The 25,585-nt window shown below is 36.4% G+C and overlaps 1 protein-coding gene across 1 annotated transcript in view; it reads left to right on the top strand.

Annotated features, from left to right (window-relative positions):
- LOC125801350 (zinc finger protein 239-like) overlaps positions 1 to 25,585 on the top strand; it is a 108,382-nt gene that overhangs the window by 19,407 nt on the left and 63,390 nt on the right. The gene's annotated exons all lie outside the window — the stretch shown is intronic.

Below are 25,585 nucleotides of genomic sequence, written 5' to 3'. Positions count from 1 at the left end.
GTTATTCAAGCATTTAGCACGATTCATGATGATTCACATTGTGACTTAGAATGTATGTATATTGTGTCCTTGTGCTCAAAGCAAGGCCGTTTTTCTTGCAACTTAGCATGATTGATTTTTTCCAGCAGAACCATGAGTTTCTGTACATGTAATCTATAGTCTGATAAGGTTGGGGTGACCGAGTTCTCGGCTGATGTATAGGATGAATAACTGCTTATCAGTATCAGGATCCGGGGGGTGTGAGGAGCCTCCTCACACACTATTACACTGAGGCCAGGCGAATGCCTGTTTTTATTAGACTCTGTCTAGGAAGAAGAGTAGAGTTGGGCGGGAGAGCTTCTCCCGAGAGGGACTACAGAGCCACAGGTCCTGTTCACACAGCCGAGAACTCTGGAAACCCCAACTTTTCTCACCTTTGGGGTTTTCCTCTTATTTTCACCTTTTTATTTCAATTCATTTTTCAATAATCTTTTTACTCAATTTTTGATGTATCCAAAAAAACTGTTTTGCTCAGAAGATTCTTTGAATAAAATCTGACGGAACTAAAATTTTGGACTGGATCTCTTTTTCTTCTTTATGACGTATCATGCCAGATACATCTTAATTCGAACAGAAGATCAATAATCTTTCAATCGTGAAGTGGAACGAAATTTATTGGATACACATTATGTTGAGATACTCAGTATTTTGAGAACATTGGTATTTAACTTGTGTGAAACTGACACCAATAAATCCATAACTCCTGCTATTTACTTACATAGAAGTGTTTTTTTTCTCAGTAGCTCAGTCGCTGTGAAGTGTGGAGAATAGTTTTGCAATATATTGATTATCGCTGAATCGCAGTTTTGAGATATCACCGTGCTTGAAAAGTGCTTGAATTTTACCTTGTAAAAGGTGTTTGAACCCTGTGTTTAAAAACCCCAGCAGCACTGCTGCACCTGATCTACATGTACCAACACAACACACACGAACACGTCACCACATTAGTGTCAATGCAGTTTTAAGAAATATTTATCACGAAAATAAAGCTCTCTGGCGCTGGGAATTAAATATACAGGGTAAAATTTAGGCTAATCGGATATGCAGGTGAAAAAATAAACTGTGAAAAAATATGTGTGTGAATATGTGTATGTTTATACCTACAAATCTCAAATGTAAATTGACATAATATGGACCATTAAATGACGGTAACAACCTGACCGTTTGACACTTAGCTAATCTGCATACCAGTAGGAGAGAGCAGAGCTAGACTGGCTGTGTATGAAACGCTAGGCAGCTACCACAATCCCTCATGCCTGAGCTGTTCATATGTTAACACCCACTAAAAGATTAACCCTTTACAAGTATTAATATGAACTTTAGGAAAAAGAATATAAACAGAATTGTCCTTTTTTCTATTGTGAGTTAAATGAAGTCACTGCTGCCTATTCTAATAAGCTAACCGTATGACTAGCTTGACGAGTTCTGGGGACATTTTTACATGGGATGTGTCTGAAAGATCTGTGGACAAAAAGACATTACTTAAATTAATGAAAAGTATTATTACAAATGTAACAAAATGACTTTCTGAGCTGAAAAAAACTAAACAAAAAGAAAATATGTTTTATAAAATTTATTGAGATATCATATATATCCTATACCCAGTTTATAGACACATTTGGGACATACCGGGGTTGGACAATGAAACTGAAACACCTGTCTACAGTCACTCAGTGTTGGATCTTAGTTTGCATAAAAATAAATCTATGCCAGTTTTTACCCTGAGCTCTGGCTCGCTTCTTTTTTTTCCTCCTTTTTTCCTCCCTGTATCACAAACTCTTCTAGTTCCTCCCTTTACCCAAGTTTGATTTTAGGAAGTCTTTTACGTACACTCTAAAAAGAAATGTGTCAAAAATGACTCAGACTGTGTTGAATTTTAACACATTGTGGGAGTGTGCTCAGAGACGACACATGTTGTGTTGATTCTGACACATCCAGTGTGTAATCCAATTTTACACACTAAATGTGTCAGGCTAATGAACTCACAAATGTGTAATTTTTTACACAACTTGTGTTGATTATGCACAATCAAGATAATGTATCAAATATCTTGAAACGAATTAATTCAATTCCATTTTTATTATCATGCCTATATATGGTTCAATTTTCTTTTGGAATTAGCAATGAATTACCATTCACGTGTTTGATTTTGAACTGTAACAAACATGACTGTTTTTACATTTAAAATGTTACAGTTTCGTTTGGTATAAGTAATAAATTAACTCGATGTTTTTTAGATATTTTAAATGTAAAAACATGCATGCTTGTGATTAATTCATTGTCTTTTGTGATAATGAACACCTAAAAACAAAAGTCCAAACAGTAAAGGGGTGTATAAAACATAGCTCATATAAAATTAGTCACAATTGTTCACTGTTCTCACGTATTTTTAGAAAACCTGATGAATTTAACATTGAACATCAGTACAGAAATAAATTTCCCTTTTTATAAAAACAGAACTACAAAACGTGAGGCTAAACAATTTGGATCTTGGATTCAAGTACAGCTTGTCTGTGTTGTAAATGGCTAGTACATCAAGAGGCCTAACATCTGAAGCATCATCTAAGCTGATCATTTCATAGTCATTGGTTCGCTTGACATATGCATAAAAATGCTCATCAAAGTACTCAATTTAAATAATCCAGATAAACATCAAAAAGGACTCAGCATCAGCCCGTGGTATGATGTGAACTATCTCACCAAACAAACATTCTCCACAGTGTTTGGTTTTAAGTGGCAGCACACTACCTGTTCTATATGTTAGGCCAAGTACAGTATGTGAAGTAACAAATAGTGCACGGTGGTACATGTTAACTGGTGATCTCTGTAAAGATGCTTAGTAAATGATTTGATGTTGTGGTAAGTCCTTGGACAACCATCCTGGCTGCAAATAAGAATGAAGTTCAGTCCCTTTGACAATGCATGTATTTCACGAAGATGCCAAATTAGCTTCTTTACTTCTGTGAATTGTGACTGTCGACATTCTGGACAAGGGTACATTATGCTGTAAATTGTGATGCTTTAACCTTCGAAATGAGCTTCAGTACCTTAGCTTTCCGGCTAGTTGAGAGAGGCATGTCATAGATGTGTTCAAAGAAGCAGAACACAGAGCTTAGCTGACATGGATAGGCCAGGTTACACACCCAGTAGAGCTTAAATAGCTTGGCCACAGCAGATGTCAGTCCTTCTTCAAGGGGAATAGTGATTCGGTCACTCTTTCCAACGATGACATGTTGCTTTGCGGCAGCCCTCAGATTTCCAACACAGATTAGCTGGGGCTGGTGGGTCTGTGAAGGACAGACAGCACAAAGAGAAGCAATGCTGCTTCCAGCCTAAAATGTAACCAAGCAAAAGAAACCAAAATTTGAGTTTAATCAGTTGTTACTGCAAACACTTACTAAAAATACAAACGACCGATTTAACAGTTTCTAAATTTTATGTTACTCCAGTTAATAAGCATGTACACAATTACATACTTTCACACTTGATTAAACTAAATCAGCCACCTTCAATGTCCTTTATGATTTATTTGTTTACTAAAAAAGGCAAAATGTATCTTATAATAAAATTATTCTAGATAGACAGACAAATCGATAGATGGACTTACTGGAACAAAATCAACAAGGAATGTTAATGCAAACTTCACTCAACAGCGACTCATTGCGACTGGTGGCAGAAGATGTGTAAGGACTACAAGCATAGTGTAACACTTCTCATCTGAAAATGAGACACAGACAGAAATAAAATAAGATTACACAGAGGCTGTAGCATTATATGTGAAATCTAATGAGAGTTATATTTGAAAATATATACCTTCATTCTGGTTTTCCATGTCCTTAAGAGATGCAAGATCACCTGTCTCCATGATGGCAATTGCCTTCAACTTGGGAATGATGGTAGCCTCCCATCTTCTTAAGAACAAATCTCCTTTTCCCTCAAACATTTTACCAAACTCTGTATCAAGCTTTTAAGAAACAAAAAAATGAGACATTTTAATTTAGGTACATAATACCAGCTATAACACCCAAATTGCCAAACTGAGTTCCAAACAGGCCACAGACCTTTTTTCACTTTTATCATAAATTAACTGACTGAGAAATTCATATCACCTCCATGAGTGCACATGTTTTTCAGCTAAACGGTGTTATACAATAACCCTTAACAATATTATCAAGTTATTTACATTACACATGGCATAAAACTGACAGTGAGCCCTAATGAAAAAGCAAAATGTAATTTACCTACCAGAGTTGGCATATCCAAGAAGCGTGGGTATTCCTCAAAGATTTCAGACAGGGAGGGGGAATGTTTGGCTATCCATGATCTGCGCCAGGTGAAGGTTTTCTGCATTGCTGCTTTGATCGATGAAATGTTGTCTGTAGAAGGCCTGAGCCTTTTCATCAAGTTGATCCACTCACTTGTCCCACTACCATCTTCCTCCTCCTTGTCCGGATTAGGACCATCTTCACAGCGTCGTTTGTTTGACCTATAACGCCGCTGACCATCTTCTAGCTTTCGTTCAGGCAGTCCAACCTTAGGTTAGAACGTCTGCTCCTGTCCTCTTGTTCCGTAATTCTGTCGCCAAGCGTCTCCACTGTTTCACTTTGCCTTGAAGAGAGGTCACATCATCTTCTGTTTGGGAAATTCGTTGTTCCGTCTCCCCAATTCTTTGCGAGTGACTGGATGTCCGCTTTTATATCGCTAATTGCTTTCAACGTATCAATCGATTGTTTGCTCATATCCTCTTTCAGCAAGCGAATTTCTTTGAGAATATCACTATTTGTGGGTCCCTCTTGTGTAGCGTCTTCAGTGGGAGAATCCAGCGTTACCTTGCTAGCATTAGCCATAGCTACATTAGCTCCATTAGCCCCTCCGTCTTGTGGTGTTGTTTTACCTGGTTGTTGACCAGATTTGGCGTTTTTCGGTGGCATGGTGTTCAGCAAAGGTACGTGTGTTTAAAAGGAGTAAAACTGCGTCTACTGGTCACATTTAAGGATTAATTTAAGAGATACAGCAGCGAGCCTCACGTGCGTGCAGCCTCTCACTAAGACGCCATAACCCGGAACCCGTTTCTCCTAGTTTTAGTAATTATATTAAGCCACGTTAAGATTCATCCTTATAACAGGCTTCAGTGGAAAGAAACCCCACATTAAGCATTTTTACGTTGAGTGGTTCTTCAGTTAGCTGGGTTAGCTCTGCGGTTTTGGAGTAACACTAAAGGTGCTTGCACACTGCACGCGGTAGGTGCGGCGCGGTACGCTGACCCCCATAGGATTCAATAGTGTCTAGAGCGGTAGAGCGGTGCGTCGCTGCCGCGGAGCAGAGCGGAAAGCGGCGCGTTTCCCCGCCCATAACCACGCCTCCACCGCGCTACCGCTTACCGCGGGCAAACTTCAACATGGTTCAACTTTGACCTCGCGGCAAGCGGTACCTCGGCAGAAAACGCATGACGTGAACTCACGCGACTAGAGAGAAACTGTAGTCCAAACAACAATAAACGTGCGCGAGAGACTAATAATAGCGATTAGTGAATCCCCTCAGCTGTACATCACTTCCCTACACTCATATAGAGATAACAGGAGGAAGAGAAGAATCAGAGCTTTGTTCTGAGGCTGAGAAACATATACAGATCCACAGAGGCTGTAGAGACTCAAAACTACAAAACACCGCTCACAGAGGTGATGGGTTTTAGAAAACTCCGCCTATTATCAGCAGGAGACGCTTGGCGTCAGCAGCAGCGCAACGCACCCGCAACTGACCAGCGTAGAGCAGAGCGGCAGCACAGCGGAATGCCGCGCGGCATACCGCGTTCAGTGTGCAAGCACCTTAATGCTATTCTGCTGTATCACTCAGCTCGCCTCAGCGAGGGCAGATAGTTAGTTGATTATTTGGATCAGGTGTGTTGTGATCAGTATAAAACCAGTGAGCGTAAAGCCTGAAACAGGGACAGCACCTGTATTGGTTCTGATATCTCTGCGATGTGTGGATTAATAACGTTAACAGCTTAATTTAATTTTACTCTCACTTTAGTAAACACAGTGGAGGTAACTGAAATGTGCTGTGTGCAGTTTTTTCCAATCCTCCTGTCCAGAGGTACAGACCTTGCTGCAAACGGAAAAAAATTGTTGGGACAATAAAAAAAAATAAAAAAATAAGAAGTTGCTACTGAGGACTGACGAGAAAACATTTTAGCATTTTTAAGTGTTGTGGCGTTTCCATGTGGACGGAGATATTTCTAAAAACGCTGCTTGTGTGGACAAGACAAAAACCTTTTAAAAATATCCGGCTTCGTGTGGACAGGGCCTTGGAGTGGGATAAACGTACAGAAACTTTTATGGCAATATGGTGTCCCAGTAGTTTTGTCCATATAGTGTAACTGATGTAGGTAATTATTTTTGGATAATTTACCTGCTTTTATTTTAATACGTAATACAATTTTTCTTTGTTTTTTTTTACAGAATATCCCAAGGTTTATCCTGATTTTCATCCCTACCAACAACCAGGATATTTAACTAAGATCAGTGTTAAACTGCTGAAAGCGGTGAAGCACTAGCCATCCTGAAGAATCTCCAGAACACACAGAAATTGTTTGCTACATTTAACAGAAGCCAAGTCCCGACATGGAGAAAAATCAACAATCTGTCAAGAGTTTTACTAAACAGAGTGATCTCAAAATACACCAGCGCATTCACACAGGAGAGAAACCGTATTACTGCTCAGACTGTGGGAAAAGTTTTACTACACAGCGTCATCTAAAAAAACACAAGTGCATTCACACAAGATAGAAACCGTATCAGTGCTCAGACTTTTGGAAGTGTTTTACTCAACAGTGTAATCTCAAACTGCACCAGTGCATTTACCAATGCCTTTTTATTGGTTCAGAAAAATGATTCTTATCCAGGGATGATATTTATAGAATTCCACGTTATGTTTTCATGTATGTTTAAATACCTCGTTTGTTCAAGCCCACAGAGATCTCCACCACTAGTTAAACATGTGTTTTAAACACAGAATCATACATGTTACCGCTAACTTCATAAATTAAGAACAAATATTTTATAATCCTGATATGTTGCACCTTTTTCATGATATGAATGTTAAAAAATGGTAAAAACTTTACTGATTTACAGGTGCACTGCATTGGCCTTTAGAACTAATAATATATTTAAAGAGTGTGGATTTGCTTAGTTGAGTATGCCTTGCCATAAGTAAGAAAGGGTAATTTAGGTGAGTTTATATATTTAATTCTGACAGTGTTCATTTAAAGCGGCGGAACGTTTATTGTCTTTATGGTTTACGTGCTTTGCAGCGCAGTAAACTTGCAGACCAATCACGTGTGCTGTAAGATCACCACACGCTCTCCTCTGCCAATCAGATCTGTGCAGATGTGAGAGCGCGGAGCCACATGTAACATGGAGGAGGCCAGCTGCAAACGCAAGTCGGTTTTATTAGACATATTACAAACCAAGAAACTAGGACAAGAAAATAAACACTATGACTATAAAACAAAGGACTAAACCCGGTCCAAACAAACAAAGAAGTAAAATAAACTAACAAAGAATCAAACAATATAAAGAAAACAAACCAGAACTCCGTAGACAAAACACAGATTAACATCCAGACAGGGTTGAACAGGACAGCATCAAACAAAAAGCACGGCAGAGAACAAAGGAGAACATAGGGTATTTATACACAGGCACACACTAGGGACACCTGTGGAGGTAGTGAGGGGGCGGAGTTACATATGAGATCGGAGGGGTTACCGATGACAGGATGGGGCTAAGGCGGAGACAAGACCAAAACAAAAACAGAGCCATGTGAAGCACATGAATGACAAAACAAGAGAACAGAGGACAAGAGCAGGAAGGAACCAAAAATAAAGGAAAGACACTAGACAGACACAGACTAAGGTGTGACATAACCTCCCCCCAACGGCGCCACTATCAGAGGCGCCAAGCGAGGGAGAACAGAGGACAGGACAAGACTGGACTAAGGCCTAGACATGGGACATGAGGGAAGGCTGGAGAGTGGACGAAGAAAGAGACTGGACAAGGGACTTAAACTGAACTGGGAACGTGGACTGGACAGGGGGCCGGACCCTAGACTGGGACAGAGACTGGACAGAGGGCTGAGACTGGACAAAAGATTGGACAGGGGACAAGGACTGGACACTAGAAAGAGATGGAGACCAGGGACGGCAAAATAGAACAGACAAAAGAATGGACAGGGGGCTGAGACTGGACAGAGGGCCAAACGCTAGACAGGGATGGAGACTGTACTGGGGACTGGACAGGACGGGACATGGGGACAGGTACTAAAACATTGACAAGAACTGGGACTAATATGGTGATGGGGACAGGAACCGAAAAATTACCAAACACGGGAACTGGAACACAGACAGTAACGGGGACCAAGACAGGTAGAGACAAGGATACATGCATCAACATTAAAGACCCAGGACTGGCAAAAGTCTGAGGGGCCAGCCTGGGCTCCGTTCTAGGAGCTGGTAAAGGAGACCTTGGTGCGGGCCTAGGAGCCCGTGACCTGGGGGCTGTTCCACGAAGCGAGCTTAAAAAAGCGGTGCTTATTTGAGTAAGCCTCGCTTGAGTTAGCCAAACAATTCCAGCTAGTTCCATTCCACTAACACAATCCAGACTCAACCTGTTCCCACTAATTCAGGCCAGGCTTTTGTAATCAAGGCTTGTGCACGTGCACGCAATATTTACACAGCCTTAGTAATCGAGCCCTGAAAAATCGAGAAACATGTTCAAAGAGGTGAAGGAATGCGCTGTTTTTTTTCTCTCCTGCTGAAAAGGAGTGACTATTTGATGAATATAAAGACATAGTTGTGAGGAAAGGAAACATTTCTTGTGTTATTAAAATTAATTATGAAAATTACAGACCGATTAAGTGCATAAGCCTATTTAATCCATTCCTTGGCATTCCAAAATGCTATAGTAAATTAAGAAAATTGATAATTATATTCTGATTTAGAAGCAACATTGGGGATTAAAATTAACATGGCAGCAGGTCAAGGTTAAATATAAAAATATACCAGAATGGTAAGTGTAATTCCAGGGAAATGTTAAATTACACATTTTAGTGTGTATTATGATATAAATTAACTGCATTAAATATTTTATCAAACAGAAAAAAAACAGCTGTTGCTGCTACTGGTGGTGATGTCAATCACTGCCTACAGCCTTCAATGTTGGCTGCTCTTTTTATAGCCTACATTTTTTTGCTAATTTATATTACCTGTATAAACATATCGGTAGGGTAGTTGTCTATATCCATTCACTTTTTGCATCATTAAATTAACCAAACATTTATACTATTTATATTGAACCAATATGATCACATATGTGAAATGATGTAATTATGGAATTTTAGATATACTTCAAAGTAACTTCATCTAAAGTACCTGGGCATCAATAATACTAATAAATGTGTTTGTGATATAGAGTTTATGCAAATAAATCTTTGTGGAAAATAACTGTGATTAAATACTGGATTTCATTTTACACTGGCCTGAATTTGTTAAGATTGAACCAATTAATTGCAAAAAATGTTCAGACACATTTCCAATACAGTGCAATACTTAATTAAATGTATAGAAATATTATATGATCTGCTGCATCCACTGCAATTTACTGGATTAAACCGTGGTGGAACCTTGTTCCTGGATTTTGTTTCCCACGTGCAAGGCTAAGGCGTCACACGGCTCATCCAATAGAAGCGCTGCAGCTAAGCTAAGCGTCAACTGTAGCCTGGGACAGAGCAGGTTTGTTTAAACGTATATGTTGCTATAGTAACTGGACGAGGCTTAAGTCTAGCCTCTTTCGTGGAACCGAAATTTGAGCAAAATGAGCCAGGCCTGTCTTAATAAGCCTGGCTTACTGAGTTAGCTCGCTTCGTGGAACAGCCCCCTGGACTGTTTACCGTTTTGGATTTTTGGATCACCTCTGACATGGCTGCCTCGTGTATGAACATTGGACTGCCTTTCGACTCTGGTATGGTCTTTGCCTCCAGGTATCTGTTTGCTGGCGTTATTTACTCTTTGCTGTTTGACTTTTGTACACCCTGTGGGGTTTTAATAAACATCTTAACTGGATCCGCGAGTGTCTGTGTTCTGTACACCACCATGACTTACTGAACACTGAAGGTTTTGTTTCTGTGTGTCTCCCTCTGCTGGTGAGTCTGTATTTATTTGCAGTTCATGCTCCACCAGTTTTCACTATTTTACCTTTAATACGTTTCTAAAATTGTTCCATAATTTTTGGCAGATTGGTGAAGCTTTGTTCTTAATTTGTTTCTATAAAGGTGGAGTTTTATGATTTGTGTGTAAATTGCTGCTGTTGCAGCTGTTTTTATTAGTGTCGCTTGTTTTTCCTTTACTCTTTCTTTTCTTAACCCCTTTTCTTAAACTCTTTTAAATATTAAAATGTGTTTTCTGTTTTAATAAGAATAAAAAAAGGGTCTTTAGTATTTATAAATCATTACATTTACCTTTTAATAATTTTACACATTATCCCACTTTTATTGGAGTTTTACAAAGTAAAGCAGATTATAATGAGCGTGCACAATATTGCATTCTAATATATAATATAATCAATTATTTGACATCATATGTAATTGTTTTTATTGCACAGTTTTCTCCACTGCGGGCAATCCCTATAAATATTTTCTTAGAGAAATTACGTTAAAATGACTAGAATAAGAATGAATCATCATTTTTTTAACAATTTCTGTAGGGGTGAAATGCATAGATTATATATGTTTATAGCTACCAGTATTGCCAAAACACAAACTGTGAAATAAGAATTAATCTTTACTTTTAAAAAGTAACATGATTATCTGTCATTTTTACACATAATTACTGTAATTTTGTGGGTATATCACTATAAAATACAGTTTATAGCTTATAACAAAATATGCACAAAAAACAGTAAGGGAGGTGAGTAGCAGAGATGCAAGAAAATATCTGCAAATTAAGAATTATTTTCTGGAAACCCTGACAGACATTTCCTTTCTGTCTGAAAACAAAAAGAACTGTTATGTTTTATGATTTTAAACTATACTGTACAGAACCTGGGAGGCACAATGGATATATAAAATAAAATAAAACACAGAAACCAAACTAAAACACAGTGCATAACCTCCGCGAAGCAGCAGAGGAGTTCGGCTACAGAGAAGCCAACACAGCAAAATCTGCACACTGTATTATATAACTGTAACACTACAGCATTAATAATCAGCAGGTTATAAATGTAGATAATTGATGGTAATCACAGCAGCCCTGTAACAGATCATGAGCAGAAAATGCTCTTTTCCCTTTCTAAACTGGCAGCCCAAGTAATTAATCTAATTTTCCCTTAAAATACTATGACTTTAATCTCAAAGTAAACGGTTACATTTTTTTTAAAGTGACTCTAAATGCCATTATAGCAGATATAAACAGCACTGCAGACGTGTGTTTATTCTGCTTTTGTGCACATGAGATAAAAAAAATTGTGCACATAAAAATCATTCACTCAAAATAAGAAATCGTTCACTCAAATTAAAAACAATCATTCACTCAAAAAAATCACTTAAAAGAAAGAAATCGTTCACTCAAATAAAAAAAATCGTTCACTCAAAATAAATTGTTCGCTCAAATAAAAAAATCGTTCACTCTAAATAATGAAATCTTTTGCTCAAATTAAAAACAATAATTCGCTCAAATAAAAAAAAATCATTCACTTAAAATAAAAAAATCATTCACTCAAATTAAAAACAATAATTCGCTCAAATAAAAAAAATCATTTGCTCTAAATAGAGAAATCATTCGCTAAAATAAAAAAATAGTTCACTCAAAATAAAGAAATCGTTTACTCAAATTAAAAACAATAATTCACTCAAATAAAAAAAATCGCTCTAAATTAAAAAAAATCATTCATTAAAATAAGAAATCATTCGCTCTAAATAAAGAAATCGTTCGCTAAAATAAAAAAAATCATTTGCTTACAATAAAGAAATTGTTTGCTCAAATAAAATAAAATAATTCGCTCTAAATAATGAAATTTTTTGCTCAAATAAAAGTGATTCCCTCAAAATAAAGAAATTGGGCGCTCAAATTAAAAAATAATTCGCTCTAAATAAAGAAATCAGTTGCTGAAATAAAAAAAATATTTGCTCTAAATAAAGAAATCTTTCCCTCAAATAAAAAAATCATTCATTCAAAATAAAGAAATCATTCACTTGAATTTAAAAATTCATCCTCTAGAAATAAGGAAATCGTTCGCTTAAAAAAAAAAATCGTTCACTCAAATTAAAAACAATAATTCACTCAAATAAAAAAAATCATTCGCTCTAAATAAAGAAAATCATTCGCTCTAAATAAAAAATCATTCATTAAAATAAAGAAATAATTCACTCAAATAAAAAAAATATTCACTCAAAATAAAGAAATCGTTTGCTGAAATAAAAAAAATAATTTGCTCTAAATAAAGAAATTATTCGCTCAAATAAAAAAAGAATTTGCTCTAAATAAAGAAATTATTCGCTCAAATGAAAAAAAAAATCCCTCTAAATAAAGAAATTATTCGCTAAAATAAAAAAAATAATTTTCTCTAAATAATGAAATCTTTTGCTCAAATAAAAAAATCATTCGCTCTAAATAAAGAAATCTTTCACTTGAATTAAAGAAATTGTGAACACAATCGTTTCAGTCAAATTTGAATCTTTAAAACCGCTGCTATCATGTGATAAATTAAAGAGAGGAGTGTTTAAACTGATTTTTTACTCCAGACCATAATAACAGAACTATGATCAGAATAATAATCACTGAAAATTAATGAGTTTTGGATGATTTGTTGCGTCTCTCTCGGATGTGATTGGTGATCAGAATGATGGAATACAGTCCAGTCTTCACTAAACACACAGATCCACCAGCAGGGGGCGACACTGCATCTGAAACACACAGAATAATCCCAGTGTTTATCTTCACTTCCTGCAGATGAACTCAGGAGGGCTATAAGAGAGCTGACTGTTGTTTTATGATCTGAAATATTTTAGGAGTAACAAACATGCAAAAAAAAAAAAAACGCCCATTCTTCTTGGCAAAACAGCTCAAGCTCAGTCAGATTAAAAGGAGAGTGTGTGTGGACAGCAGTTTTCAGATCTTGCCACAAGTTCTAGATTGGGTTTGACTGTGCCATTCTAACACATGAATATGCTCTGATCTAAAATGTAGAAAAGCAGCACCAGAGCATAATGCTGCCACCACCATGTTTCACAGTGGGGATGGTGTGTTCATCAGAGTGATGTGCAGTGTTAATTCTCTGCCACACATAGCGTTTTTGCATTTTGACCAAAAATTCAACTTTGGTCTCATGTGATCAAAGCACCTTGTTCCACCTAAGCTGTGGATCTCAGCATTTCATCCAGAGTTACCATGGGCCTGTGTTTTCTTTGGATTTTTTGATGCTGTTTACTCCCCAATATTCTCTTAACCATCCTCTGAGGCCATCTTGGAGCAGTTGTATTTGTACTGAGATTAGATTATTAGCAGTCATCAGGCAACTTCTGAATGCAATTGGTTGAACTCAAAGAAAACTTTTGCACACCACACTTTTTTTTGTTTTTTATTTGTAAAACTAAAAAAAAATTAAAATTCCCACTTCACAATTGTAAATCACTTTGTGTTGGTCTTTCACATTCAATTCCAATGAAATATATTTATGCTTGTGGTTGTAATGTGACAAAATATGGAAAAGTTCAAGGGGTATGAAAACTTTTTCAAGTCACTGTAGTTCACTAGTAAACACACATAATGCATCTTGCAGAATGTAGTGTACAGATGATGTACACTAGAATTTCCAGTTGTCACGTCTGGTGTTGTAGGCTACTACAACTACAACACCCAGAATGCACCACACACTGACATCACACACGCTGCTGATCACGTGACACCTCACCTGCCCCGGCCAGGAAGTCCTGAGTACTGATTATTACCTGTATTATTTAAGGTCTGCTCACACACACACACACACACACGCCACGTATTGCCAGGTTTCGCCCACATTACAAAGCGTTTATCTCTGTTACAGTTTTCTCGTGTATGACCTTGCTTTTGTTTTCTCGACTCTGATTTTTGCCTTGCCTACTCTGTGGATTATTGTGTATTACCTGGACTGCTTATCGTTTACGTTTTTGGATCACCTCTGATACTGCCTGCCTCGTGTATGAACTCTGGACTGTGTATTGTTTCTGATTGTGGATCTTCTCTGATACTGCCTGCCCCGTGTACGACCATTGGACTGCCTCTCTACCCGGTAATGGTCTTTTCCTCCTGGTATCTGCTTAACAGTATTATCTACCAACTGCTACTGTTTTGTTTTGTACCCTGTGGGTTTTTAATAAAATCCTTAATTGGTTCCGCGAGTGTCTGTATTCTGTACCCCACCATGACACCAGTATATATCATAAAGCAGTGTGGTGGTGTTTTTTCAGACAATACAGAAACAGAGATGGTTTATTTAGTCATTTCCTCCTCAGTTTTATATCTGTAGTAAATTGTGAATAGTGAAAGAGTTAATTAGTGAACCAATAACTATTAACTTTTATCTGTTTTAATATAGATATAGTGTTGTATTAAAGAGTACCTTTGTTTTCTGTAGTATATTAAAATATGTTAAAATAAAACATGTCTGATGTGCTGGAATGACTTACCTAAAACAGGGAGTCGATGCGCACATAATGTAGTTGTCTTTTCTGTATTGGATGCTTTTACTTCATACAGTCCATTATCAGTCTTCTGTAGATTCTTCAGGGTCAGGCTGCAGGTTTCCTCAATAAACTCCACTCTGTCTTCATAACGGGGGGAGGGCTTAAAATCTTTATATTGTTTATAATATTTTAGAACAGGAACAGATCCACTAAACACCCAGAAAAACTCATCAAACTCTGATACAGATCCATTTATCTCCAGCTGAACAGAATCACCAACCACTCTGAACACGTCACTGGATCCTGCAGAGAGAAAAGAGAGAAGAGAATATGTTGAACATGTTGCTGTAGAACAGATTTGTAATGATTTAAAACTTTACAACATGTTATTAATTACTTTACAATAAGTGTATGTACGTTTATTACAATTATATCATGTTATTTCTGTATTGGAGCTGTAAGAATGTATAAATATTTAATGATTAATGTGTTAAACCGTTATATATATATATATATATATATATATATATATATATATATATATATATATATATATATATATATATATATATATATATATATATATATATACTGTAATCTATACACTCACTGTTATAATACAATGTCTCTGTAGTTACATTTTGGTGCCAGAATCTTAATTAATTTTAATTTGGGTGGAAATGATCAGAATTGTTGATTAGAGAGACTGCTTCTGGATCCTTATCCTGGTCTTGTGTGACACGGTCAGATTTTATGTGGTTCGGTTTTCTGGATGTTGTGTTGAGCATCAGTGAGAACGAAGGGTCTTCTTGGTTTATTTTAGTATATTTTAAGGGATATAATTTCATATGTTTTTATAGAGTGTTTAATATGTTATGGCAGTTAAGAACTGAGGACTGCATGTGTACCAATGATCTGGAGATGATTTGTAAAGAAGAATGGTCCAAAATACCTTCAAACAGAAGCCAGACTCTTACTGGAAGTTCATATATATATATATATATACTCTGTGATGTGACAATAAATAGGATTTGATTTGATATTTGATGTGATCATCAAATGTGTGCATCAGTGCTGTTGCGTTATTCTGCCTCAAGGTGGCACCAGTGCATCAGTTCAGGTATTTTAATGTTGGGTGGATTATAGACGTGGAAGCTACCAGTGGTGATATCAAAGTTTATCAATCTATTAAAGGGGACATGAAACATTTAAGTTTGTACAAGTTTCCTAAGGGATTAAATATACTGGAATTTAAATAATAGTGATAGTAATGGAATGAAAATAAAATGGGGGGGGGGGGATTTTTTATATAAAATGTTTACACACTAAATTATAATATATTTATGTTTGTTACGTTTGAGCTAGGGCGCCGCCATGTTGCCTGTGCAGCGCTGGTGACGTCACGAGGTTGGTTGGTTTAAGAGCCCAGGTACAGAGCTAGCGTAAAAGAGCTTGTTGTTTGTGGAGATTATGGATGAAGACGAAGCTGAACTAGGCTAACGTGGAGCATTTACTCAGAGATCTTACCCGTATAAACCTGCGCAGAACTTTTCAGATGCTTTTCTGAGAGAGAGACGTTTTGGGAGTGTTTATTGTCTCTCTACGTGGAGCCGTGCTGAAACCCTGCAGCGCGTGCACAGCAGGTACTGCCATCCAGTTAACCAGCTAGTTTATATACATTTAGCTATTTAACATGTAAAGTCCAGAGTTCATTAAGACTGAATAAAACGTACATGATTTAAGTGGATATTGAAACACACAGGCGCTGTTTGGTTGATAAACCGTTCAGTTTAGAAGTTAGAAAGCTTACTGGGTACTTAGCTTTATCTAGTTAGCGTTAGCTAGTTAACTAGCGTTGGCTAGCTATGGTAAGATAGATAGATAAGTAGCAGTAAAATAATTACACAGAATATATTTGAAATATATTATATACATATCAGATGACAATGTTTGGCAATCACACTAATATTGTATTCAAAGAAGGAGCCTTACTTTTGATACAGAAAGTAAGAGCAGTTATAATTTATAATAAGTAAACAATCTGTAATATATTCACGCACTTGTTTGAACACACCACACAAAGCTGACAAAACAACAAGTCACAAGATTATTACACAAAAAAATAAGTATTACATAGAAAACTATTACATTAAAAATCCACACAAATTATATATAATATTGTATTATATACAAATATTTATTATTAATAAAGTAAATCAAACAATTGCGTTAAGAAAATTTAAAACACCCTTACCTCCTGCCGAACACTAAAACTTTAATCTTACAAAAAATCCCGTCATAAAACATTATTTTAGTATCGCTAACAATGTTGTAAATCAGTGCGTAAGAAACTGTGTTGAGTGCGCACCGCATTTCCGCAGCGTGAGGCTATTTTTCTAGATTTTTTATCTTGTACACTACTTAGGGAGCCTAATGAAGAAACACAGTGGCTGCGTCCAGAAACCCCAAAAGTGTCTCCTTTTTCCTACCGATCCTCCTCCTCTCCTCCGTGACCCGGAAACTGATTTCGTGACGCCATCTTGCCGCCTGTCCGAATACCGTAGGAGACGAAAGAAGCCGCTTAAAATTCTCCTGTAGTAGGCTTCCATTGAAGGATACATCAGTGTATCCTACTCCGGAAGACTTTTAAGGATTTTCCAATGACATCACTGCATCCACGCCCACAGAGTACGCGAAAAGCAGTGCGAGGAGCAGGCAACGCCCAAATATACGTCATAAACATATTAATTAACTAGGTTCCTTATCTAATTATACAGCCAGTAAAGCACTAATATATATTTTTGTTTAGATAAGCTGTATGCTCAGTAAAACTTTATTAATGTTCCCATATTTGTAACATGATGTATATATATATCTCACTGGCCAGAGATGCGGCCAAAATGCCTGGGAGTAAGCAGGATTTTATTGGAATATCTGAATATTTAGCTGTGTGACAGTAATGTTCCATTGATGCTGTTTCATCTAATATTTTTTCACTTCAACATGTATGCAAAATATAATATGTATTATTATATTTATTATTTATTAAGATTTGTTATTTGTTTTATTACATTCAATGAAATCATATTTTACTATTAAAATAATTTAATATTTACATATGCAACCTTCATCAATGGCTAATCAGGCTGCACTTTGTATTTGTATTTATTTATTTAGAAGGGGACACTGCATTTTCATAAAACACATGATTATACATAGTTAAAAAAAGCCAGAATTAGCCAGAAGGCTAGTTTTCATCTGTAGTCCCCAGGCCACGATGTAAAAAGGCAAGAAGAAGTTTAAAAGAGAAAAGACACAAGATAGAATTACAATTTAAGAAAAAGAGAGTAAGAAGAAAAAGACAAACTACCATACAGTATAACAAAAAAAAAAAAAAAAAAAAACCAAAGATTTATCATATCACTAAAACAACACAACAGGCTTATATTTTAATGTTGGCAACTATAGTTATTAATAAGCCACATTTTCAGTTTTTTTGTGAAGTTCTTATATGTTGTGAGCAACTTAACCTCCTCAGGTACTGAGTTCCACACACTTGCACTCCTTACAGACCAGGCCGATTTACCAAAAGTGCTTCTGCGCAACGGAATGTTGCAGTCACCTCTGACAGATCCTCGGGTGACACGCTCAAGGCTATTTCTTTGGCTGATAAAGTCTGCCAGAGGATCTGCAGCCAATTTATGCAGTACTTTATAGATCAATTTTAGGTCTGCAAATGTGTGAAGACTGTCCCAATCCAAAAAATTTTATTTTTTTAAAATTGCACAGTGATGATGGTACCTGGGTTTTTATCCATTACTTTAATTACTTGCTTGTACAAGATTTCCAACGGTTTTTTTGAACTTTGACAAGCCTGGGACCAACTGGTTATGCAATAATTAAAATGGCTAAAAATCATTGAATGCACATACCTTTTTGCAGCTTCAGTTGACATATTATTGCGAATCGCACGAAAGTTTGCGAGATTAAACTTTACTGTTTTACACAATTTTCCGATATGGGCTTTAAAGGAGAGCTCTGAATCTATTATTAACCCTAGATATTTATATTGGTTAACAATTTGTAATCGTTCTCCGTTAACATGGATATCAGGGTCAGATGATACTCTGTTTGTTTTAGTGAAATACATGCCTACAGTTTTCGAAGTGTTTAGCTCCAAACAGCATTTCTGCATCCAAGTTGTAACACATGACATTGTTTTTATGAGTTTGGCCGCAACAATGTCTTTGGTGTGTCCATGTACAAAAAAAACCGTATCATCTGCATACATAAGGCATTCGGCTTCCGAACAGACTGTGGGCAAATCGTTAATGTAAAGGCTAAATAAAAGGGGGCCTAAAATTGACCCCTGAGGAACTCCAGAGGTAAGCCTAAGAAAGTCAGATCTACAGTTATTAACCGATACAGATTGAAATCGATCAGTCAGATATGATTCAATCCAGGTCACAGCATTTTGAGAAAAGTTAAATTTTAAGAGCTTGTTAAGAAGAACAGAATGATTTACTGTATCAAATGCTTTTCTAAGGTCCAAAAACACCGCCCCTACAACTCCACCCTTATCGAGAAAATATTTAATTTTTTCAATAAAGAGGCATGTAGCCATTTCAGTGGAATACTTAGATCTAAAGCCAAACTGCATGGGATGAAGAGAGGGGGAGCTGTTGTTTAAATAATGGACAATCTGCTTTGCCACCCATTTTTCTGCTAATTTAGAAATTACTGGTAGAATACTTATTGGACGATAGTTAATTAGAGAATTTGATTCACCGGATTTAAAGATGGGGGTGACAATAGCAGATTTCCAGGCCTTTGGAAAGCAGTGCGATGAGATTGAGAGATTAATGATTGAGGCAATAGGAGCGGCAAGAGCTGGGCCGAGATCTTTAAGCATGTTCGGGTCCATTCCAAAAACATCCTTTGCTCTAGATGACTTAAGTGATTGGATTAAATTAATAACTTTAGTTTCAGTAATATTTGTAATGGTAAACGACTGCGTTTCAGACAGTGTGCAGTATTCTCTCCTTTGTTTAACTGTAAACTTATCTGAAATTTCTGACACAGACTCAATAAAGTAATTGTTAAAGGCATCAGCCATCAATTGAGGCTTTGTCAAAATAATTCCATTTAAGTTAATTTGCCCTGGTTTTGATTTATTTTTGTTTTGGGATTCACCCAAAAGTTTTTTAATATAGTTCCAGGTTATTTTAGAATTCCCTCTCGCACTATTCAAGACGGTAATAAAGAAGTCAGCTTTAGATTTTCTTATTTCTTTCACTACCCTATTTCTCAATGAAATAAATTGATGTCTGCTGTGTCCTAATTTATTTGCCAACTTCAAAGAGTGATCTCGTTCTTTCATTAGTTGTAGAATAGATGTATTTAGCCAAGGAATGCTGTTCTTTTTAGCTTTTAGTTTAATTGACCTTGTAAATCGTTTAATAATTTCTTGTATTTTGTTGGCCATATTAGAACAATCCATATCTAAATTTTTGCCAGTGAGCAGTTCATCCCAATTTACTTCATTTATTGAGTCTTGGAAATTTTGTTGTTCCTGTCTTGGTATCCCATAAAATTCAGTACCAGCCAAGGGTTTAAAACGTCTTTTGTTTAATTTTCTTGTGACCATCCTTTCTGGCATATTAGTGAAAGCTAAATCAATCTGAGTGCTGGTTGAGTTTGAAGCTTCAACTTTGAAGCTTGATCTCTAGAATTTGGAATTGTGTTTATTGATCTCTCGTTTTTATTTTTGTATGTGGAGCTTTATTCAGAAGCTGTGATTGGCTGGGCAGTATCCGGCATGTGCTAAAAGTGAGCGTTGTGATTGGCTCAGTTCATCGGTAGTCAACATCCTATCTAAAAGGGATCAGCTGTCCCATTTCCCCAATTACAGCTCCTTCCCTCCATTCCTCCTCCTCCTCTCCTCTCCTCGATTCCTCCGCCTTCTTCCGGGGTAGGAGAGGAGGAGTAGGAAAGGAGGAGTAGGAGAGGAGGAGTAACAAAAGTTTCTGGACGCAGCCCATGTCTCCTATAGACATAAATATTACACACATTATGAGCCACGAATATCATCTGTTATTATTAAAATAAAAGCTTAAGTGAATATATTTTCCAGTTAATATAGAGTATTTTAAGCTGAATGTAAAATAGGGGACCCTGTAATTCAGCAGGTCTTGTCTCTGGGGGGCAGCGAAGTAAACAAAACTTTAATTTCCTGAAAAAACATTTTCTTTCAAAGTCAAACGAGTGCTGGACTTTAATCTACACAGATTTCTCTCCTTAAAACGGATTATTTGGGTGAGTAAAGCTCTTACATTTATTTACAGTAAGCTTACATTTCCACAGTTTTGACTGAAATGGCTGAAAATAGAGGCCGCTACGCTAGCTAGCTAGCGCTTAGCTACCTAGTTACAAGCCATAGCAACCGCTCACATAGCCAAGTTCTAACACCACTGTGGCTAAATACACTAATTACAATATAAAAGACACACACAGGGGACAGTATGAACACCTACCCGCTGTTTTACTGCTGTTTTTAGCCTCTTTAATTCTACATGCTAATCGCTAAATTAGCTTCAGTCTCCTAGCTTAGCTAGCTAGCTCAGAGCAGGTAGATAACTAAGTTAGAAGCTGCCCTTCTAACTTACCTGTGTCTGGTGAACCGTGTTGTGTAGTAAAACTAATATATTATATTATATATATTAACTATATATTGTAGCAAGGAACACGTTTTTTGACAAAACAAAAGTTTTAATTATCCGGATCCTAGTTTTATAATTTGCAATTTTCCATTTAATTTTATTTTCAACTTCCTCTTCCTTATTTTCCCAGTTAATTTCAGCACATTTATCTTTTGTCATAAAGTCCTATAATTTTTATTTGATTTTTATTTGCTAAGTTCAAAAATAGAGGATCATTTTATCCCATCCAGATGTCTTCTGTTTTATCCAAATTGAATTTTGCTCCTGCTACGTCTTCATAAATTCTATAATCCTGAGCTCTTTCTGATTTCTTACGATTACTGTGACGTCGTCATCAGCAAAGTCTGTAAGTTTAAAAGATTCTTTACCTAAGATATCAATTCCTTTAATTCTGGTATAATTTTTAATTTTACACACATAAGACTGCACTTAAAGGGCAGCCTTGTTTGAGTCCTCTATGTGTCTCAAATTCTGTTAAAATACCCTTTAACATTAATTTAATATAATAACTTGATCTTATGAAGGAAATTTGGTGGAAAACCATAGTGCTGCAAATCATTCCATAAATATTCCCTGGACACATAGTCAAAAGCCTTTTTCTGATCTAAAGTAATTGTATAAAATTCCTTATCATTATTTAAATTCATTCATTTATTATAAATCAAGGTAATCACAAATTTAAAGAACAAGTCATTCATTTTTCCATCTCTAATGCCTTTATTAAAATAATTTTGTAATAAACTATAATAATGTCTTATAACATTTTGCAGGTTAACCGTCTGGTCCTGGAGTTTTCCCATCATGTAAATCCTTATTTATTTCAACAATTTCTTCCTTTGTAATTGGTTGATATTGACGAGAGGTCCTCTGCTTGTAATTTTGGACAGCCTGATAAAAATTGTGATTTTTTTGTTTCCTTTATAATTTTCTGCTTTTCTTTTTTGTTTTCTATTACACTCCTCTCAAATCCCTTTAATCATCTGCGTGACATTAAGTTCTCTAAAAAGTGTCATTTTAATAACTCAATCTTGAGCTGTGTTAACATTATTAATTATAAATTTCTTGTTGTTATAAAAACAATCAATATAGATTAACCTTCCAGGAATCAATTATCTGTAATTAATTATTTCAAACAATTGATTATAGAATAATAAACCAATTCCATCAGCTTTACATTCTCCAATAGAAAGGAAGGAATAACCATTATCCCACATTTTTTTGGATTTTCTATATCTTCATATGTATTTAGTTTTGTTTACTGTAAACACAACACAACAAATCTCTGCTATTTTTCTTTTAAGTATACAACATTTCTCATTCCTGTTCTTTTTAGACTGAATCCCCCAACACTGCATAGTGCAATATTAAGTCAGACAGAGGAGATAAAGAAATGTTTATTTCTTTTACTTTTTCTTAGTGTACCGTTCATTCTGCTTCTAACCTCCTTTTTTAGGTTTACTCTTCCGTTTCTTTTTGTTGGATGCAGCAGCCCCCGTGCGTATGTATGGTGGTAGATCTTGTCATAGATGGAAGGAGAGGTGATGATGAAGGAGGAGGAACTTGGTTTGCTTGTGTTTCGGCTGCTGCAGACTCGTACTCCTCGCTGCTGTCTCCTTCAGACGAGGTGCTGGTGTTCGGATTTCCTCCGTCTGTCTCTCCGCTGCTGCTGCTGCTTCCGCTGCTACTTAAATCTTCATGATGACGGTCATTTCCATCCTCTACTCTTTCACTTCCATTGTAGAGAGCTTCACTTGGACCTGGTTCCTCCACTGCGTCTGGTTCAACTCGGTTTGGGTGACTGATCGTTGGACGTGTCGTTAGAGGGATTTAATTTCTTCAGAAACTACTTCCTCTTTTTGTTTCCACTTACTGTCCACACAGTCACCATTATTAAAATACACACCTAAAATGTTTTATTTGCTCTTTATCTGGAACATCGACTCTGAACTTCTTTCTTTGATCCCCAATCCAAACACATTCAGATTTAGCCATATTAAGCTTTGCACCAGAAACTTTTTTATTAAATGTATAATATTCCATTATAATGTCTAAGTCTTTTTTTGTTGTAATAAAAACCGTAATATCATCTGCATAAACTGTGATTTTAACTAAATAATCTCCTCTTTTAATACCTTGTATTCTTTCATCATTATGGCTAGAACATAAAGGGCAGAACTCAGAGGATAATCTTGTTTTATTCCTCCTATCAGCCTTGGTTTTTCTCCACTCATCCATTAAGTTTTTCTGAGTTAAAGTTAGTTGAATTTTTAAGAGTGCAGGTACGTAACAGTTTTAGTTTTTATCCTGACGTAATTTTTTTAATCTAACTTCATGACCAACATTCAACCTGAAATGAATTTCTATTTCTATTTTTTTAGTTTCACTGAAAATTGTGGGAAAAAAATGTTAATCCTATGAATGCTCTGTAAGTTCATATAAATCAGCAATTTCTGAACAATATCACCACAGTTTTTAACATATTTTTCTATAATTTACATATATTTGACAAAGTGGATAAAACAAAGACCATGTCATGTCAACCACCCTTATATAAAATGCAGAACATCTCAAAGACACTAGATGGAGGCAGTACTCCTTTCTCCCAGCATTATTATCGCAGTGCGGGGAGGAGCACTTTTGGACGGGTAGCAGCAAGGGCGTAGGAGCGGGCTTGATATTGGGGGGGACACATTTGCCAATATGAACCCAAGCCCACCCAATAGTTTCCTAGAACAACATTTGTGGAAATTACTTTTAATTAAAGGTAAATTATTATTATAAGGTGATTTTACAACCTAAACATGTTACTCCACATTACAGCTACTGTTGTTAGAAAAATTATGCATGCAATGTCTGAATTATGTACATATGACAAAAATTTTCAGTTATCACCTAATATTTAAAATAATATAACAGATTATTATTATTGTTATTATTATTATTATTATTATTATTATTATTATTATGTATTGGCATGTCAATTCTGTTATATATTTACATTTTCTCCTGCACTTTTATTTTTTTCTACTGAGCGCTCTTCTTAAGATGGTGTCCTTTTATGTAAAAGAATGTAACTTTACGTTTCATAGAGACTTTTATAAACGTCAGGATATGTGGTCTTACTGTGAAATACAAATGAACAGAAGTCACGTTACAGCAGTGTTTCTCAACCCAGTTCTTATATATTCTACTGCATATTAAAACTGTTCTGCATATTCTACAGCTTCCTCTGTTGGATATACATGATTAATTTAGGCTCCATAGGGGGCTAAAGGATTTTAACAGGTAAACTCAGTAAATGACTGTTTATTAGCTGATCAGGTGGAAAACACTAGTTTAGGGCAGTGATCAGGGTTAAGTAACTGCTTTAAACTACCAACTTAAAGTACTGTACGAAATTCTGGCGATCATCTACATCCAGCTTCTAGATAACTAGTTAGTTAAATCAATTTTCGTTCATTATAGCTCACAGTAAGTCCTGTAATCCTAAATGAATAAACAGTTTGAAAATTAAAGTGATTAGCTGATCAGGTACAGGGAAACATTACATATATATTTTATTTTTTTCCTTTAACCCTGACTCCCAATCTAGCTAATTCCAAAGATAAGCTTACACACTAACACAGCTGCAGTTTATTAATCACAGTGGGTTTAAACTGTGTGCTGATTCAGAGACGTGTATTTTTAACCAGCTATCAGAAACATATCATCACAGTTGAAGTGGTTAGCCTATCGTTACCTTTCTTTTAGAAAAATCTCCGTATATCCAGATCTGTTTTAAAATCAGCTGAAGCTGCTGCAGCCCGATCCCGCTGCTAAATCTCACAGCGAGGGGGCGGGGCTTCCCCAACAGCAAACTGCCTCTGCTCCGCGCGCCGCAAAACCAGCAAGCTGATTGGCTGTTTCTACTGAGAGGCGTGACTTAATACCTGAACCGGCTCCGTGATTGGTCCGGTCTGTCTCCTCATTAATAGTACAGCTGACCTGAGCGAACTGATATCATTTTTGGGGGGGACAAATCCACCTGTTTCTAATATTGGGTGGGACATGTCCCACCCATCCCCCCCGGTTCCTACGCCTATGGGTAGCAGAACTCGGCAGAACACCCGTCTGAAAAC

This window comes from Astyanax mexicanus, chromosome 4 (assembly GCF_023375975.1).
Source record: "Astyanax mexicanus isolate ESR-SI-001 chromosome 4, AstMex3_surface, whole genome shotgun sequence".
In the NCBI taxonomy this organism is placed as follows: domain Eukaryota; kingdom Metazoa; phylum Chordata; class Actinopteri; order Characiformes; family Acestrorhamphidae; genus Astyanax; species Astyanax mexicanus.
The sequence above is the reverse complement of the archived record's forward strand: the minus strand, read 5'-3'. Positions and strand labels throughout refer to the sequence as shown.